Source organism: Megascapheus bottae, chromosome 18 (genome assembly GCF_031878675.1).
Source record: "Megascapheus bottae isolate mThoBot1 chromosome 18, mThoBot2.hap1, whole genome shotgun sequence".
Lineage (NCBI taxonomy): Eukaryota > Metazoa > Chordata > Mammalia > Rodentia > Geomyidae > Megascapheus > Megascapheus bottae.
Window position 1 is genome coordinate 22,804,801 of NC_143526.1, and position 17,989 is coordinate 22,822,789.

At 38.8% G+C, this 17,989-nt stretch overlaps 1 protein-coding gene across 6 annotated transcripts in view; it reads right to left on the reverse strand.

Moving 5' to 3' along the window:
- Plcb4 (phospholipase C beta 4) overlaps positions 1–17,989 on the reverse strand; it is a 353,129-nt gene that overhangs the window by 297,691 nt on the left and 37,449 nt on the right. The gene's annotated exons all lie outside the window — the stretch shown is intronic.

Genomic DNA, 17,989 nt, shown 5'->3' on the forward strand with positions numbered 1-17,989 from the left:
CCCAAACCAAAACTAAAGATCTAAGATGCCCTTCAGTGCAGACAGTGATTGGTTTCTAAGAAGATAAAGAAAGAAAGAAAAAAGACCAAATAACTGTAGGTGTCTCTCACCAAGGTTTATGGAGGTTTGAGAAGCACCCTTCCTCACACCAGTAAAGTTCTACCTGGAGTTGATGGAGAGAAGAAGACTGATGCCACACTACCTCTGGGAAATGGAAGGTATAGCTTCTAATGGTGTATAGATAAATACCTTCAAAGGAGAAGCTTTGCAGACTTTCAGAGAGGTTTAAACAGACAGGAGACCACTCAGACAGGCAGATCATCCAAGAAAAGCCCAGCCTGATCACACCTATTTTATGGAGCCAATGATAGTTCAGGTGGGAGAGCATATGTGTTACAGGAATGGAGGGAATTTGGAAGGGAGGGAAGAAGGTGAGCAGAATGGAAGGAAGAGGGGAGGAGAAGGAAGACAAAAAGGAAAGAATAGAAATAAAATGAGAAGGAGGAATAGAATGGAATGAAATGGAAAAAAAAAAAAAAAAAACAAAAAAAAAAAGGAAAGAGAAGAGAGAAAGAAACACCACAGATGGCGTCAGCAGGGGGCTCTGGGAACCATAAGATGTGTAAAAGAAGGTGAGCTTGGAACTAGGAAAATCAGAGCCAAGGAATAGTGGAGAGAAGCTTCGGAAATGGAGTGACGTGCAAGTGCTAAATTGCTCCCAGAGGAGGTGAATGGAGATGACACCATGTTACTGACATTAGGCATGGAAAAGTTTAGAAAGCCAGTGAGTTAAGAAGCTCAGACAAAATGGGACTTTGAAGAGAGAAGGCCTTGCATCCTTCCAAAGCCACCTTTGCTTGTGATGTAGTCCAGAGTGTCATCCATCAGTAACTGAAGCAGCACACAATAGGGGCTGAAACGGACTGTGCCATCAGCTCACTTCCTCCTATCATGCAGATGAAAATGTGATTTACAAAGAGAGCACCCTTCCTAGGACTGAATAATGAACACCGAAATGCCAAAGCAGATCCCTGGAAGACAGGTGCTTCCACGTCATCAGTCCACCAAGCACTATCACACATGCCCAAGAATATCCACTAATACACACAGGGCTGATTAAAGGACTATCATCTGCTCCCCCTCTGGGATATCATATGCCACAAGATTAAGGGAGAGTCTGGGGTCACTGGCTCACTCCTGTCATCCTGGCTACTCAGGAGACAGAGATTTGAGGATCATGGTTCAAAGGCACCCCAGACCCCGGAAAACCCACGAGATGCTCATCGCCAATGAACCGCCTAAAGCCAGAAGTGGAGCCATGGCTTAAGTGGTAGAATACAAACCTTGAGTGAAAAAAGCTAAGGCACTGGCCCGGAGTTCAAGCCCCAGGACCAGTACAATTTTTTTTTCTTGGTTTATCTGCCATCACATACAACAGGCAGCTGCTTGGATGGTGTTTATAAAATAGTTTTGGTGGCAATGAAATCTCCTTAGAAAACTTTAGAAGATGAGACACTGCAAAACATGAAACCTCACAATACTGAGTAAACACTAGCATATGGCTGCCAACACATCTTTAATTATCTTCACCTCATTCTGGTGACATTAATCTTGACAAATTAATAAAGCTGAACTAATAAACTGCTAAGTTTCTATCATTTAAATAATTTGAGGGTCCGGGAGTTTGGCCTCGTGGTAGAGTACTTGCCTAGCATGCACAAAGATCAGGGTTCAATTCCTCAGTACCACATACACAGAAAAAGCCAACAGTGGTGCTGTGGCTCAAGTAGTAGAGCTCTAGTCTTAAGAAAGCCCCAGGACAGTGTTCAGGCCCTGAATTGAAATTCCAGGACTGGCAATAAATAAATAAATAGTTCTAACTCATGAAGAACAGAATAGGTGGATATTGATCAGATCCCTTTACAATGGGATCTTTTCAACTTTAAGACTATAAGTAAAATTGCTATGGTGAGTCTAGATTTTTTTTCTTCTTTCTTTCATTCTTTTTTCTTTTTTTTTAACACAGTAAGGGAGACCAAGATAGGTTCCAAGCTATTAAACTATTTGTGATGTACAAGTCATCATCATAATTGGGGGCACACTTTCTTCTGACCTTTACAAAACTTTCATTTCCCAAATGTGAAAGATAAGAAGAGCTTTTATAGCACCAATAATGATTGTTTCCTATGGGAACTTGCCAATTATAAGTTGAAAGTGAAAGAAAGACCATATTGGATATGATTTAAAAATCTCAAAGTACCTAAAATACAGCAGAAACAAAATGAAAAATCATGCAGGAAGGACAGTTAAGGGAGTGAGAAATCTATTCAGAAGAAGATATGAAAGGAGTGTTGGGCTGGGTGCTGATGGCTCAAGCTATATTCCTAGCTACTCAGGAGGCTGAGATCTGAGGAATATAGTTCAAAGTCAACCTGGACTGGAAAATCTGTGAGACACTCATCTCCAGTTACCATTAAAAAAAAGTTCAAAAATAGAACTGTGGTTCAAATGGTAGAGCACGAGCCTTGAGCAAAAATACTAAGGGTCAATGCACAGGCCCAGATTTCAAGCCTCAGTAGAAAGAAAGAAAAGCATGCTGTGAATCCTTTCCCTCTAATTATAAGTCATTGCTTATGAAGTCTTGATTTTACATTTAGTCTGACTCAGATTTTCATTATTATTCAGATGGCCCTGACATAACAGACCAAGTTTATGATGATACAAAGACAATATAATTTGGCAAAAACTGTAGTTCAAGTTTTACCCTTTACCTGGTTGTACCTTCCTTCCTCCCCCACTCCAGAATAAAAGCCATTTTCTTGATGGACATTAAGAAGAACTTAAAAGCTGCCAGCATATTCCTATATAGATAGAATTGGTATGTTAAAAGATGTCCAGTGCCAGGTGAGGTTGCTCACTCCTATAATCCTAGCTACTCAGGAGGCTGAGATCTGAGGATCAAGGCTCAAATCCAGCCCAGGCAATACAAAGCCGGGAGACTCTTATCTCCAACTAATCACTAGAAAATGGGAGGTGGGGATGTGGCTCAAGGATAGGGCAGTAGCCTTGAGCTGAAGAGCTCAAAGACAGCATCCAGGCCAGAATTCAAACCCCATGAAATTCCATGTTATCTGTGCCAAATTTCCACTGAGGTTTTTGTAATCGAACCGAAAAAGTTGATTTTAAGAATTCCTTTGTGGCCCAATACTGGTGGCTCATGCCTGTAATCCTATAATTCTGTAGTCGTAGTAGTAATACTTCTAGTACTAGTAGTAATACTGTAATGGTATAATAATGGGGAAGCTGAGATGTGAGGAGCACAGTTCAAAGGCAGCTCAGGCAGGAATGTCTGTGAAACTCTTATCTCCGATCAACTATCCAAACACTGAAAGTGGAGCTGTGGCTCAAAGTGGTAGAGCACTACAAAAAAGGACAGGGACCAGGAGGGATTGGGGTAGAGGGGGGAAGGGGGGAGGGGAGAGGGGTGGGTGGGAAGAGGAGGATTCCTTTGCATACTGAAAGTGCTAGCACTTCTACCACCTGTATGCCAAGAGTTTCTCTAAAGTTCTATTCAGGGTTAGCCTAGGTAATACAAGGGTGCTCTCAGAGCCCAAGGGCAGAGGCCCTATGCCCACTCTGTGCCCTAGGTTCTCATCTTAGTTGAATGAAGGAATAATGAATGGAATAGAAATGAGTAGTCAAATTGATATTTTGTTTCCTGTTTATATTTGAGGCCATGTCTCTCTATGTAACAACACAGGCTGGTCACAAACTAACCCTTTAGCTGGGTTTGAACTAGCAATCTTCTCGTATCTGCTTCCCAAGTGTTGAAATGACAGGTAGGTACCAATATACCTAACTGTAACCCAGAAAAGTAAATATTTAGAATAGACAAAAGTGTGTGGGTGTATACACAATATATATGCATAGGGACACACATATGTGTATCTAATATATGCAGACATATATTCAAGGCACAGAAATGATGCTAAAGCCAGGCATCAGTGGCTTATGCATATAATGCTACTCAGGAAGCTGAGATCTGATGATCATGACCCGGGCACGATAGACTCCTGAGACTCTTATGTCCAATTAACCACTAGAAAACCAGAAGTGGTGCTGTGGCTCAAGAGGCAGAGCAATTGCCTTGAGCTGAAGAGCACAGGGACAGTGCCCAGGCCCAGAGTTCAAGCTCCATGACGGACAGAAAAAAAATACCCATAACTTCATAAAGGACTTTAAGCCATACTTACAAACTTACAGTGTCAAAGGTGCTAATTTAATAACCATAATGGAGGAATGAACATTTATTCACATCTTACACATAATTATGTATATTCCATATAGAGAATCAAAATTCATAAAAGTGTTGGTTCTAAGTTGAAGTCCTAAAAATATGAGAGATTTCTACCTTCCAATCTTATTACATTTTCAAAAAGGTAATAAATATTTGATGAAGACAGCATATTACAAATGTAGAAAAGACCAAATTTGCAGCCTAAAAATGAGGCTTCAAAATGTAATTTAGGACAAACTTTATTAATTCAAAACAGCAACTTGTCACTGGTAAGTATTCACCAGGAAGAGGGAGATTCCAATCCATCAATAATTCAAATTAAATGAATAGATTCACATCCATTATGCTAAAATTACATTTTAATTATATGAAGTTTTTTATATGTTCCATTATTCATAGGAATGATGGTGTGGAGGCAATTTTATTATTAAGTAAGACATAATACCTCGTTTACCTAAATAATAATCTCACCACACTTCAGTTTCTATGAGAGCCATCAGGACTGCTTTGGATTTGATTTATTACTTGGAGATGTGGGGGGATTTACAAGATGAATAAAGAAAGATTTATGGAAATTTTAAAGGAGTCTATAAACTCAATTTTCTTAATGAAGGAAGTAACTTGGAATATGTTTGCTTCTTTATTTAAAAAAAAAAGTTACTAAAAGGAAAGTGAGTATAAAATAATGCAAGGTGTCTGAAAGATGACTATTTGCAGAACTAATACCTCAGCATATAGTGCAACCAGGTTTGTTAGCTAACCTATGACGTAGATCCATTGCCAAACAATTGGCAACACAGCCCATTGTCACATCTCACCATTCCCAGGCGAAAGTACAATGCACAGGCCTGTCAACTCAAGGTCAGTCAAGGCCATAACAAGGAAGCCTGTCTGTTTACAGCAGCATGCTTGGACAGGAAGATGTCAGTACTCAGGTATGTTAGGAAGCTATATTAATTCTCTGGGGTGCCACGAAGGGTTCCAGAGTATTTCCTTAAAGGAGGGGGCAGGGAACCAATTACAAAGAACCAGCCACTTTAAGTGTTCATCTTCCCCGAATCTACCCTCCCTGATTAATAAATGTTAAACAGGAGATAGAGAAAAACTACATTATGATAGAAGACATTTACTAACAGCTTCTACTTAATGCACTGAGCTCAGATGCTCGTTCTCCTAGACAAGCTCCATGTTTACACTCACATCTGTTTCCTTCGGTTTCTGACTTCTTCCCATGCTAAAGGAAACCAGCTACTGCCCAACTCAAAGCAGTGTCAGTCTTCCTAATTCTTCCCTGATTGCAGCATATGCACCATACCAAAGACCTAATTTCACAAGGAGCTCTCTATCTCCTGAACAGTTCTAATCTTGACAGAAGCAAGTCAGCTACTTGGTGACATGGGCACATTGTGAGTTTAGATCTGGCACTTTCCTTCCAATCCTACTACATTCAACATAATTCAAGCTAGATGTGCCTAACGCGATGTGTCTGTCACTCGATTATGTGTCTGTCACTCGATTAACAGGGACACCAAGTGAGTAGAATTTCACATTAATGCAGTATTGATAATGGTGGGGAGAGGAGTCACAAAAACTGTTCTTAATCAGATGGGAGTTTAATTATATTTAGTATTCTTTTAGAAATTTAGTATATTCGATTACCTAGCAGCTTAGCAACTTGGGTTACTGAAAAGTAAATAACATCCAAAGTTTTGACAATTTGGATTATTAGAAAACCCATAACCCACAATGGTAATTAAAGTGTCTCCAAGATAGTATGCGATTCCTCCTCTACTCCCCAATATACTAATACAGTGTACTTTCTGACCCAAGCTGTTTAATTGGATATTCTCACCTATAACATAGCTAGGAAAGTAATAACAAAATGCTGATACTTGGCATGAATCACAACCTGCAACCTCAGACTGTAGACTCTGTACAGTTAGAATGTCAAGTTCCCTTCCCTAGTGCCAGTGAGGTCCCCCTCTCTGGGGGATTGCCAGAATTTTGTATTGCTATCTGAAGAGGCCTAGGGGGAGTTAAACTGCAGAAAGTTCTAACCCTGGAACATTTCCGGCATTAACATTTTTATTACCATTTAAGCCATGCAAGCATAGAACTGGGAGGGCCACCTCCCCGTCCCACCAGGAATGAAAAGGAAAATTTGCTTATCAAATTTGACTTTTTCCTTTAATGGGTTCATTACTTTTTTCTCCCTAAGGATAAGCCACTGGGTGGTGTCTGGCATGCTTACATAAATTGATATCAAGGCATACCAGACCACTTCCTTGCTTAGCCCCCACACCAACGCAATTCAGATCTTATAATGTCCCATTGTCCCTGCTGTAGGGAGCTGGCATGAAGCTGGCATGAAGTTTTACAGCAGTCAATTCCTTCAGCAAGAACTGTCTTTGTGGAAAGGGAAAAAAAAAAAAACAACAACAACATATACTTAGCACACAGAGAAGTTGAATTAAAAAGAAAAGAAAAGGAAAAGGGGGGGGAGGAGGAAATTGTTTTAATTACAGGGAGAGCTTTTGCATGCAAATTCAGTTTTCCTTGGGGGGAAAAATTTGCATACTCTCTAAAAGAAATCCTCAGGCTAAAAGTACACATACTGCTCTTTCAGCCATCTTTAAAACAGTTCAAGGGCCCAGAAACTGTCCTGGGAAGCAGTGTGTGGTTGCTCCAGCCCTAGTTCAGATAAGCTGTTTTTTAAAAAAAGGCCCTTTACAAAGTGTTTTATATTTGAAAGATGCATTGCCTGCCCCAGAGGCCTTGACAAGTTACCAATCAGGCTAAAAAAAACAATAAAAGGTAAAACCGTTTATGTCAACAGGTCTCAAAAACAACTCTAAATCTTTGTTCAGTAAATAAAGTTTTAGAGGCTTTTTTTTTCCCCTCCTGAGATCATTAAAAATGCCTAATTTTGATGACAACAGAAGACTAGAAAAACTAAGCATCCAAAATAAGGACCTTTTTTTAAAACTTGGTTTAAATGTGCTTGCTTTTCATTATCAGAATATTGTAGTGTTCTTAGCACAGTGACAGACATCTGTAATCTCAGCACTCATGAGACAGAGGAAAGAAGGATCACAAGTTCCATATCAGCTTGGGCTATTTAGTAAGAGCTTGTATAAAAATTTCCTAAAGGAAAGGTGGTAGTAATAATCCACATTGAAAAGCTTTACAGAATATTAAATATACATTTTACCTATTTCACAGTAAAAAATACTTGAAAGGGTCATAAATCAATTTAAAACAAAGCAATCATTTCTATATGAAACTAAAGTCTATGTTCTGCAAGTTAGTTGCAGCGGGCATTTCTTCTCCAACATGTTATTAAAATAGTAGAATAAAATATTTTTCTGTGAGCTTTCAGTAGAGAAATTTGTTCATTCACATGAAAGGAAACCTGCTTTGGCAATGCATTTGCACAGCAAACAAGTCAGCAGTGAACTGAATCCACAGCTACAAACAGCAGTTGTTCAAAATGGATGGGAGGAAGATGTCCATGAAAAGAATATACAAATTTTGTATCTCTAGAACCTTTCAAGCTGATTTCAGTGTTTCAGTGTGCTAAAGTATCTGTCACCTGAGACGGGCCCTAGCTTTATAAATGGAACTTCTATAATGGAAAGCCTTTTAAGAATAACGGTGAAGAAGCCAAGTAATAGTGGTTCATACCTATCATTGTAGAAAGTCAGAAGATAAAATTGAGGATTCAGTCTGAGACTAGTTCAGATTTAAAAAAAAATAGTTTGCTATGCTCCATTTCCAAAATAACCAGCAGAGAAAGCTGGGGAGAGGGGTGAGTCTCAACTGGTAGAACACTAGCCTAAGCAACCATCAAGCCCTAAGTTCAAACCCAGTACTGTAAAATAAATAAAAAGATAGGTACATATGTATGCATGTATGCATGCATACAAATATCCATATATAAGTACAAGGAATAGCAAAAGTTTGGAAAAAATGTGTTTTGAAGTAGAAAACATTCATAATATATTAGGCATAAAAATGAACTTTAAAAAGTGAGAAAACTTAACTTTATATAACAAACAATAAACAAGGGAAGCTCTCATTGCACTCTTCAGAACATTTTGTGAGGTTAGCAGCTGTATTGATAATGCTGGCTGTATGTCTAGGACATACACCCACACAAGGTTCTGCTCTGAGACTGGTAGTGTCTGTGACCATTGTTCCATCTGACATTTTCCAAACATGGAGTACTGTCTTTTTTCTGTCCCAAACCCCAATTCACATTCTCAGAAGATCCCATAGGGAACGGTTTGTAAAACATGTATTCAATGATTGCTTAAGGAGTACAGGTAGCTAGATATAAAGACTGATCAAAAACTAGAGAAAATTAAATGCCCAGAGTAGTCATGTAAATGACTATGAGATTTCAGATTATATTAATATTTCTCAAAATTTATACAATAAACTATTTTCATCACTGGAGAAGGAGGAGGAGGAGAAGGAGGGGAGTAATATTTAAAATGACCCAAGTACCAAACTGCTTAACTTTGTTTTATCTGAAACCATTCATTGGTGAAAAGTACATTTGGTACTTCCAATTGAAATACACTATGTTGGCGAGAAGGAGAAAGATCTGGCAGTGTGCAGACAGCCACATGTACATCAGCTACAAAAGACCAACTCAGATTTCTGGTGTCCCATGAAAATAAATGGAGCAAACAGTCTGGCCCTGGCAAACGATAAAGGACAGTCTCAGCGTCCCTAATTTCCTGTTTATTCTCTCAGATGCCAAGCATTACACAGCAGCCTTCAGGAGGAATTTTAAATGTGTAACGATAATCTAAACACTGTTTAGTCTCTTTATTTTCCCCCACAAGACATAGTGCAAATAAAACATAAATCACAGCTTGCAAGACATTCCTGTATATCTGAAACAATAATATACTTATCATTTGAAAGATGTTTTAAAACTTAGATTTTAAAGACCCAAGTTTCATGTAGATACATGCTAAGCAGAAATGTTCTTCGGTCAAGAATATATTTTGTGTATGCTAATCGATAGCTCTGGTCTTTAGTACATATGTTTTTGCGAGGGGGGGAATACTACTATATGTAATCCTAATTACTCAAAAGGCTGAGATCTGAGGATATAGGAATATGATTCAAAGCCAGCCCTGGCAGGAAATGTCCACGAGATTCTTATCTCCAATGAAACCACCCAAAAAGCAGGAGGGAAAACTGGCTCAAATGGTAGAGTGCTAGCTTTGAGCAAAAAGGCTAAGGGGTAGTGTCCAGGCAGTGAGTTCAAATGCCAGTACTACAACAAAACAAATGATAATAAAAAGATGAATATGTTTGCCTTGAAGAGCACATGCATTCACTACATTAGGTTTCGATATGCTCTACAAATTAACACTAGGTTTCAATATGTTCTACAAATTAACACATTACGAAAGTAGACTGACATGTTAAAATGTCCATTTACATTCTTAGAAAAGCCAGAAGCGTTGTCTGTGAAAGCATGTTCATAAATGCCTATCCTCGATTCATAGAACATAAGACCTAGATGTGAGAAAGAGCTAAATGTGCCCTTCGTGCCCCATCATCCTCAGTTTTGAGGCCTGAATTAGGCCAAGGCCACACTGCAACTTAAGGATAACACAAAGCCAGATGACAATTTCCAGAGACTAAGATTTTGGAGCTGTAACTGAAAATTTCCCCAGTTAATTAAGACAATGAATGCTTTTCAGCCCTGGCAAGAACAAAGAGATAATATTCATGTGAGAATGAACTTGGTCCAGCTGGGCCTGGCACTCGAATCCTTCCCTTCACTATACTAGGCCATGCTCAGGGACACGTGCTGCCTGTTCACTGAGGATACTCCAGCTGTGCGCATTGCTCCTAATCTAATAAGCACCAGAATATATGCATTGTGTATAGCGGGGAAAGGAGAGGGTTATTTAATCAGGAAGCCATCATTTTATGCCACTGCCACAAAAAAAAGCAATCATTTCATTTCCCAAATTTATGCGTTAAGACACAACATGAATTCTCTACCAGCAAAGATGGTGAGATAGTTTGTTCTAAACAGGGCAATGTATCTTTGTATTTTCATTGATATTTTCTATAGGAAAGACCAAACGCATGACAATTTCTTTATAAAATCAATTGGACAGGGAAACATTTATGTACAGTTATACACTTCCAGTACCATTTTATTGACAGTTAATGGCTTGAGACCCCGAGACATGAATGCACATTTCACTCTGAACAGGAATAGTGATACTACTAGCTGAAATACCAGGGAAATTATTTATCTGTATTTTACATGTTCAAGTCTGAATTCAGGGCAAAACATTGTTAAATGCAGCTAGTTGGATAAGGTCTTGGGAGAGGAGGGGAGAAGTAGAGAGGAGTGGGAGAAAACTGGGGTAGAATCTTAGGTTTATGAAACCCAGTGAAGTCTTAGGAGGTACCCAGGATTTTTTTTTTTTTTGGAAACAACTACTTCTAAACTGTGTTTCTTATCTTCCCCCTTCCTCTTTCTCTTTCTCCTTTTTTTTTTTGTCTTTGCAATTGCCTATCCCTCTCTTTCTCTCTATAATTGACTTTAATTACTCACTGATCTTTTGCCACAGGTTTGGAGAGCTGTGTGTCCATAAGCCAGCCATTAAATTAAATCCTCTCATAGGATACAGAATATGTTGCCTTTCAATAATATCAGTTTGGGTTTTTGTGGGTTTAGGCTTTTGGTTTTCTCTCTCTCTCTCTCTCTCTCTCTCTCTCTCTCTCTCTCTCTCTCTCTCTCTCTCTCTCTCTCTCTCTCTCTCTCTCTCTCTCTCTGGCTACTATATCCAATTTTAATTGCTATGTATTCATCATTCCTGCCAACAAAATAAGAGTCTTCCTTTTGGATTAAATAACAGTAATAATTAGTAGCACCATCATCATCATCTTCACCATCATCATCTCCAAGTTCAATTCACACACCAACAAGAAATGCAAACCAATGCATGGTATTGATCTAACTTGTGTTTGGCATACGCTTAGCTGGCTTTGAACTGCAATCCTCAGATCTCAGCCTCCTGAATAGCTAGGATTACAGGCACCAGCCACCAGCACCTGGCAGTGACCCATAGTTTTATCCTCACAAAGACCACCTGCACCTTCAGAAGATCTCCTGTCCATCTTTCTAATCTACAACACACTCTATTCCTATCTTTCTCTGAAAAAATTACCACTAATTATATTCCATAATTGCAATTTATGTAACCTTTAGCATGTAACCTCAACCCTGATATTTAACTTTATAAACTCACTTATAAGTCATATTATAAATAATAAGGCATAATTGCTGAATATAAAAATAAACTCTCCTGCATAGCCTCTTATTTTTTATTTGCAAATGCTCATAATCATCTTTTTATACAAGTAAAAACTCACAAAGAGTCAGGCCCAAGATTATGCAGCAGTGGCTAACAGATGAAACTGGGAATGTGTGTATGAGAATTCTGTATACCATTCTTACTACCTTGGCTTGTACCTGAGATTTTTCTAGAATAAAAATATAATGTACAGTTACTTAAGTCTTTCTTATGACTCCATAGTTCACCATAGTCTTCCCCTTTCATTGGTAACTAGTGAAGCAGTTAATAGTGAACTAGTAACTAGCTGGCTACAGGCTATCTCTTCTGTCTTTTTCACGGTCACCAAAAGCAATACAAATAAATCATCTAACACAACTAACTACCAGTTGAACACACAGTGGAAAAAAACAGCTGCATCACAGTTTGGGAAGAAATCATACATGATTTGTTTACCCATATTATTCCCAATTTACAGTCTTGCTTTGGGTTTATCTGTCATGCCAATAACTCAGAAAGAAGTTACCACGGTAGGTTTCATTTGCATTTTTAACTGCTGCCAGGTTTTCCCGTGTTCTCCTGTATTAATAACACCTTATGCATTATTTTATACTTTATTTATTTATGCTTTTCCCATAGGCTGCTCATATAAATGGTAAGACCATGAGAGCTTATTCAAAAGCTCTTTGACTTCTCTGCATACTAATACCTCTTCTTGATCATGTAGATTTCAAATACCTTCCTACTATACTGTGTATTTCTCAGATAAGTTAAGGTGACAGTGTGTTATACCAAAGGTTTTTGTTTTTTCTTAAATAAAAAGGATTTAAATATCATGTATAGTGACATTTTTTAACCTTTCCTTCATGGTTTCTAAAGATAGGTACCTTTCCTCTATGCCACAAGATTATAAAAGTATTTGTATTATATTTTATGTGTACTTAATAATTTATGTGTGTGAAAATTTGATTTCTAGGATCATTTTTATACGAATGGTGTGGTAGGAAATCTGCTTTATTTTCTCCAGATGACTAGGCAGGTGTCCCAACACCTTTTAATGAATAATTCAACACTTCCCTACCAAACCAAAATACCAATCTTATCACATACTGAATTAGCATATATACCTGTTTAAAAATAGATTCTCTAAGCTTTGTTCATTCCTTTAGCCTCGTGCCAATACCATTGTTCAGTAGCCAATGATTTACAATATTTCATAATACTTGAAGTAATATGAGATCCTTTTAAGTATTTCTTATAATTCAGACTAAAAAATATACTACAAATATACTAAAGGAAAATGAATGCAAGCAGTCTTGATTTAGATACCCAGTCCCACAAAACTAAACAATACAATGAAGGAATAGACATTAAGAGTGGAAGTGAGAGGTAGTGGTAGAAAAGTAACACAGTTATCTGGCATCCACAAGGCCATTAGGTTCTATCCCCAGCACTACAATAAAAAAAAAAAAAAAGAACTGGGGCTGGGAGTTTGGCCTAGTGGTTAAAGTGCTTGCCTAGCATGCATAAAGACCCGGGTTCGATTCCTCGGTACCACATACATAGAAAAAAGCCGGAAGTGGTGCTGAGGCTCAAGTGGTAGAGCTCTAGCCTTGAGAAAGTCCAAGGACAGTGCTCAGGCCCTGAGCTCAAGCCCAGCACTGGCAAAAAAAAAAAAAAAAAAGTTTAAAAAAAAAAAAAAAAGAACAGAGTTGGTAGACATGAATATCTGGGCTGCTACAATGCTACTTGAATAAGTCCTAGACTTAAATATTATTAGAACCCTTATAACTTACATAGATGTGACAGTCACATGCCTGTTTCAGGCAAGCTAATTACTTTGTTCATACTATCCTGCCAAATAGAACTGTTAAACCACAGAGAACATGGTACAGGTAATTAAATCATCAGTCTCAAATTACATAACATAGGTACTAAAATGGTTTTTCTTCCAGCTGCTATATGACCCTTATTAAATACCCTGACATAATTAACAACGAAGAGATGTACTAAGTCAACAGAATTAAACTGTTAACAGAGTAGTTATTCGTGTTAAGAAATTTGCCCTCAAAGGACTCAAAATATTTAAACTAAGTCAGCATGCATAAAAACGTCATTAGTAACCTCACAGGTACACAATTGTTATTTCCACATATAAGGAGAGGAAAATGCTATTCGTTGTATGCAGTAAACCAGAAAGCAAAAACAATAAATCCCTAATTCTTTCTCTCTGCCAAACCATTTATTTACATTACATACGCACATACTTTACGTAGCCTGAACATACCAAATTTGAGATTTTTGAATGAGCAACAAATATTATTTTTTTCATATATTTTTATTGTAATTAATAGAAGGGTTACATTATATTCACCAGATAGAAGGTGCATTACTTCACATACATTGATACACTTTCTCATGTCTTGGTCCCCCTTTCCCTCCCCTGACCTTGTTTTCCCCCTCTTCCCTATCCAATTTCAAATAACCAATTAAGCACATATAAAATATGTCAGATAACAAGGTGAAATATTGTAACAATATGAGATAACCAAGGGATGACAAAAGAGATGAGTCATAACATATTACATTAAGGACAACAGTCACTCATTATATGGCTTTTATTTCCTTATCCTGGAGGTCCTTACATTTAGTGTCTTACTATTTGGCCTAATGTCTCTAGATTTTGTTCTATTGTAAATCTCTGCTAAAAGAGCCCAATGTTTCTACTGATTATGACAAATGAGGGAGACTATTGGGCCTATGTTCCTTTGAGTCTGGCTTACTTCACTTAATATGATTTTTTCTAAGTCTTTCCATTTCCTAACAAATGGGGCAACGTCATTCTTTCTGACAGCAGCATAGAATTTCATTGTGTATAAATACCACATCTTGTTGAGCCACTCATTAACAGAGGGACATCTAGGTTGGTTCCATATCTTTGCTATGGTAAATAGTGCTGCAATGAACATCATTGTGCTAGTGGATTTAGTATGTCCGTGTTTCTGGATGACTGGGTAATAAATGCCAAGGAGTGGAATTGCTGGGTCATAGGGGAACTCTATGTTTAGTCTTTTGAGGAACTGCCATACTGCCTTCCATAGTGGTTGAACAAGTTTGCACTCCCACCAACAGTGTAGTAGTGATCCCTCCTGGCCACATCCCCTCCAGCATCTGTTGTTAATAGATTTCTTGATCCTGGCCATTCTAACTGGAGTGAGGTGGAATCTTAGAGTTGTTTTGATTTGCATTTCTTTTATGACCAGAGATGTTGAGCATTTCTTCATGTGTCTATAGGCCATTTTTATTTCTTCTTCAGAGAAGACTCTCTAAGTCCTTGGCCCATCTTTTAATGGGATGGTTGTTTCTTTGGAGATTAGTTTTGAAGTGATTCAATTTTTGGAGCTGTTGATATATTTTAGAGATGAGGCCTTTGTCCGTTGTATGGTTAGTGAAGATTTCCCACTCTGTAGGCTTTCTAGTTAATTGATATCTGCTGTAATCCAAGATGATTTCATATAAAAATTTCTAACTATTCATTGCTTGCATCTATGGCATCCATACAACAACTAAGCTTAGGAATTCTTTTCTCATAAAACCATCAAAGGGCTAATCAATACGAAAAGGAAGTTTCAGCTGGGTGCTGGTGGCTCATGGCCATAATTCTTGCTACTCAGAAGACTGAGATCTGAGGGTAGCAGTTCAAAGCCATCCCAGGCATGAAAGTCCATGATACTCTTATCTCCAATTAACCAAGAACTAGTAAACCAAAAGTGGTGCTGTGGCTCAAATGGCAGAGTGATAGCCTTGAGCTGAAGATCTCAGTGACAATGCCCAGACCCAGAGTTCAAGCCCCATGACCAAAAAGACGAAGGAGGAGTAGGAGGAAAAGGAGGAGGAAAATGAGCAGGAGGAGGAGGAGGAGGAGGAGGAGGAGGAGGTAGTGGAGGAGGAGGAGGAGGAGGACGACGATGACAACGACAAAAGTTTCAAATAATGGAGACCCGTAAAAACAAAAATGCTAGCCAGTAAGTAATCAAAAAGATGAGCTTAAAATGAATGAATGAGGACTATAAATGTATTAACAGCTTCTGCAACAAATAGATATGTCGACCCATTACTTATTTGTCTCCGCCTTATGATATATGCCATCTTCCACTGCAGAAAATACTATGAACAGACCATGAAATATTTTCTATTTAGAGATGACAAGGGTAGTATAGCTCAGTGGTAGAGTGCTTACCTGGTATGTCAAAGCCCTAAATTTGATACCCAGCACAAAAGGTAGAAAAAAAGTTCTATTCTGAGACATGCAGCATTCTGTGTTAGTGTAGGGAGCCCTCCACCATGGCAACAGCTTAGTCTCAGGTCCCCTCAATCACTTTTCTCACCTATTTCCATTTACAGATGCCTCATACTTTCTCCATCAGCCCAAGGCAACAGGACAATAAGAGCACAAGGTTTAGAACATCTTGGACCTTGCTCTGGTGGCAATATATTGATAAGATGGAGCTTTGTGGTTCAGTCAGATATACCTGAAAGCTTCTTACCAGTCAGTCCCCTAGTTGGGTGGCTGAACTGGGCATGGCAATAACTCTTTTTGGAAGGCTGAGCACAGTCATGATGGAGAGGTGGCAGTTGTCCCAGGGTGACAGTCCCACTTACAGTCAAGTCCCTGATACTGCTCATGATATGTAAAGAACGATCCCACAGGAGATTTCACCTACTCATTTTAAAATCAAACCTGGGATAAGGAAGTCCCAATGGAACACACACATGGCATTCCACGGAAGAAACTGCAGTATTATACTGATGACACAGACGGTGGCACAGCTGCTGTATATGCTACAGTAGGGAACCAGCCCACAGAAAGAACAGACAATATGCTCAAGGACTCAAAACATAATGTAAAACAATATGGAAGACTATTTGTTCTGGAAAGCAAATAAAGCAGGCAGAGCAAACCTCACTGGCAGGAATCAGAAAAGCTGTCATTCACAGACCACAGTTTTGATTAGAATCTGATGAGTATCAGAAACACAATTATCAACACGAGGCTACAAAAAGCAGAGTTGTTCCACTGCTAAACAGAAGTGAGTTGTTAGAAATGTTGGTACAAGTATTCTTTAATTAGAAAGGTCAGGATATCTTACTTGTGTTGTAATGGATTTAAGAGATCAGTGATATATGGGTTTACTTAGCATGGTTTAAAATGGTCCTCTTATGATTACGTAGAAGGGGATAGATGTTAGAATAGAAAGACAAGCTTCAGTGGCTCAGACCTTTAAGCCTAGCTACTTAGGAGGCTGAGATCAGAGGATCATGATTTGAAACCAGCCTAAGGTAGAAAAGTACACAAGACTCCACCTCAAAATAGCCACCAAAAACCTGGGCCAAAAGCATACATGAGAGGGCCCAGGCATTAGGCACCAAGTTCAACTACCCGTACTGCCAAAGGAAACATGAGGAAAGTTATCTGGGCATCTACCCACCTGCTTTCCCCAGAAATTCTCTTCTGTTGTTAACAGCTCTTACTCTATCTACTGTACCCACCACTGTTACTGGTCAGAGCCACTATCTCTGGTCAGGACCACCACCCTCTTTCCTGTACCAGTGAGAGAAAGAGTTCTAAACCATCCTTCCAAGTCATCATTCCATGAACCCAGTTTGGCAAAGGTGATGTACCATCAGTGCCCCCAGCAGCCAGTATAAGTCAGGAAAAACACATGAGTGGCAATATCTTTTGGGCACCTGAAGGGAACATGGGCACTCTCATTCACCCAGCTACAAACAATGCTGATTTTCCACAAGCACAGGGATTGCTTTTCAAACCCTGTGCCCCATGCAAGTGTTAGCCATTTAGCCATAACTCCCACCTGGGAAATACTTAAATTCAAATGACCAGATATAACTATCCCCTTTTTTAGTGTAGGGTGGTGCATCTAACCAATCTAGCATATTAGAAATAGACTGGTGGAACCATTTTGGAAGGGTTGGCCTCCAAGGTCCCCTTTAACTCAATCTCAATTGATTATCCTGACATACATTTGATGTGATCAGGATTTGCCAGTGTGGCCCTGGTTCATAGAAATGTGCCTTCAGGGGGAGTGCGGGGAGAAGAGATCAAAAGGCAAGGAAGAGAAACCTTGTATTCCTGGTTGTGCATGGCTACTCATGCTATAGGACAAAGCTGTGCTAAGATGAGTTACTATAGGTAAAAGTGATCAATGTAATTGATAAAGGAATCCAACTCCTAGGGACTTAGTTCACTGGGTGCATGAGGAAATGAAAACCAATGAAAAAGAAGCAAAATCTACTTGGTTATTATTTATTTAGCTAAAAAGAAATACAGAGT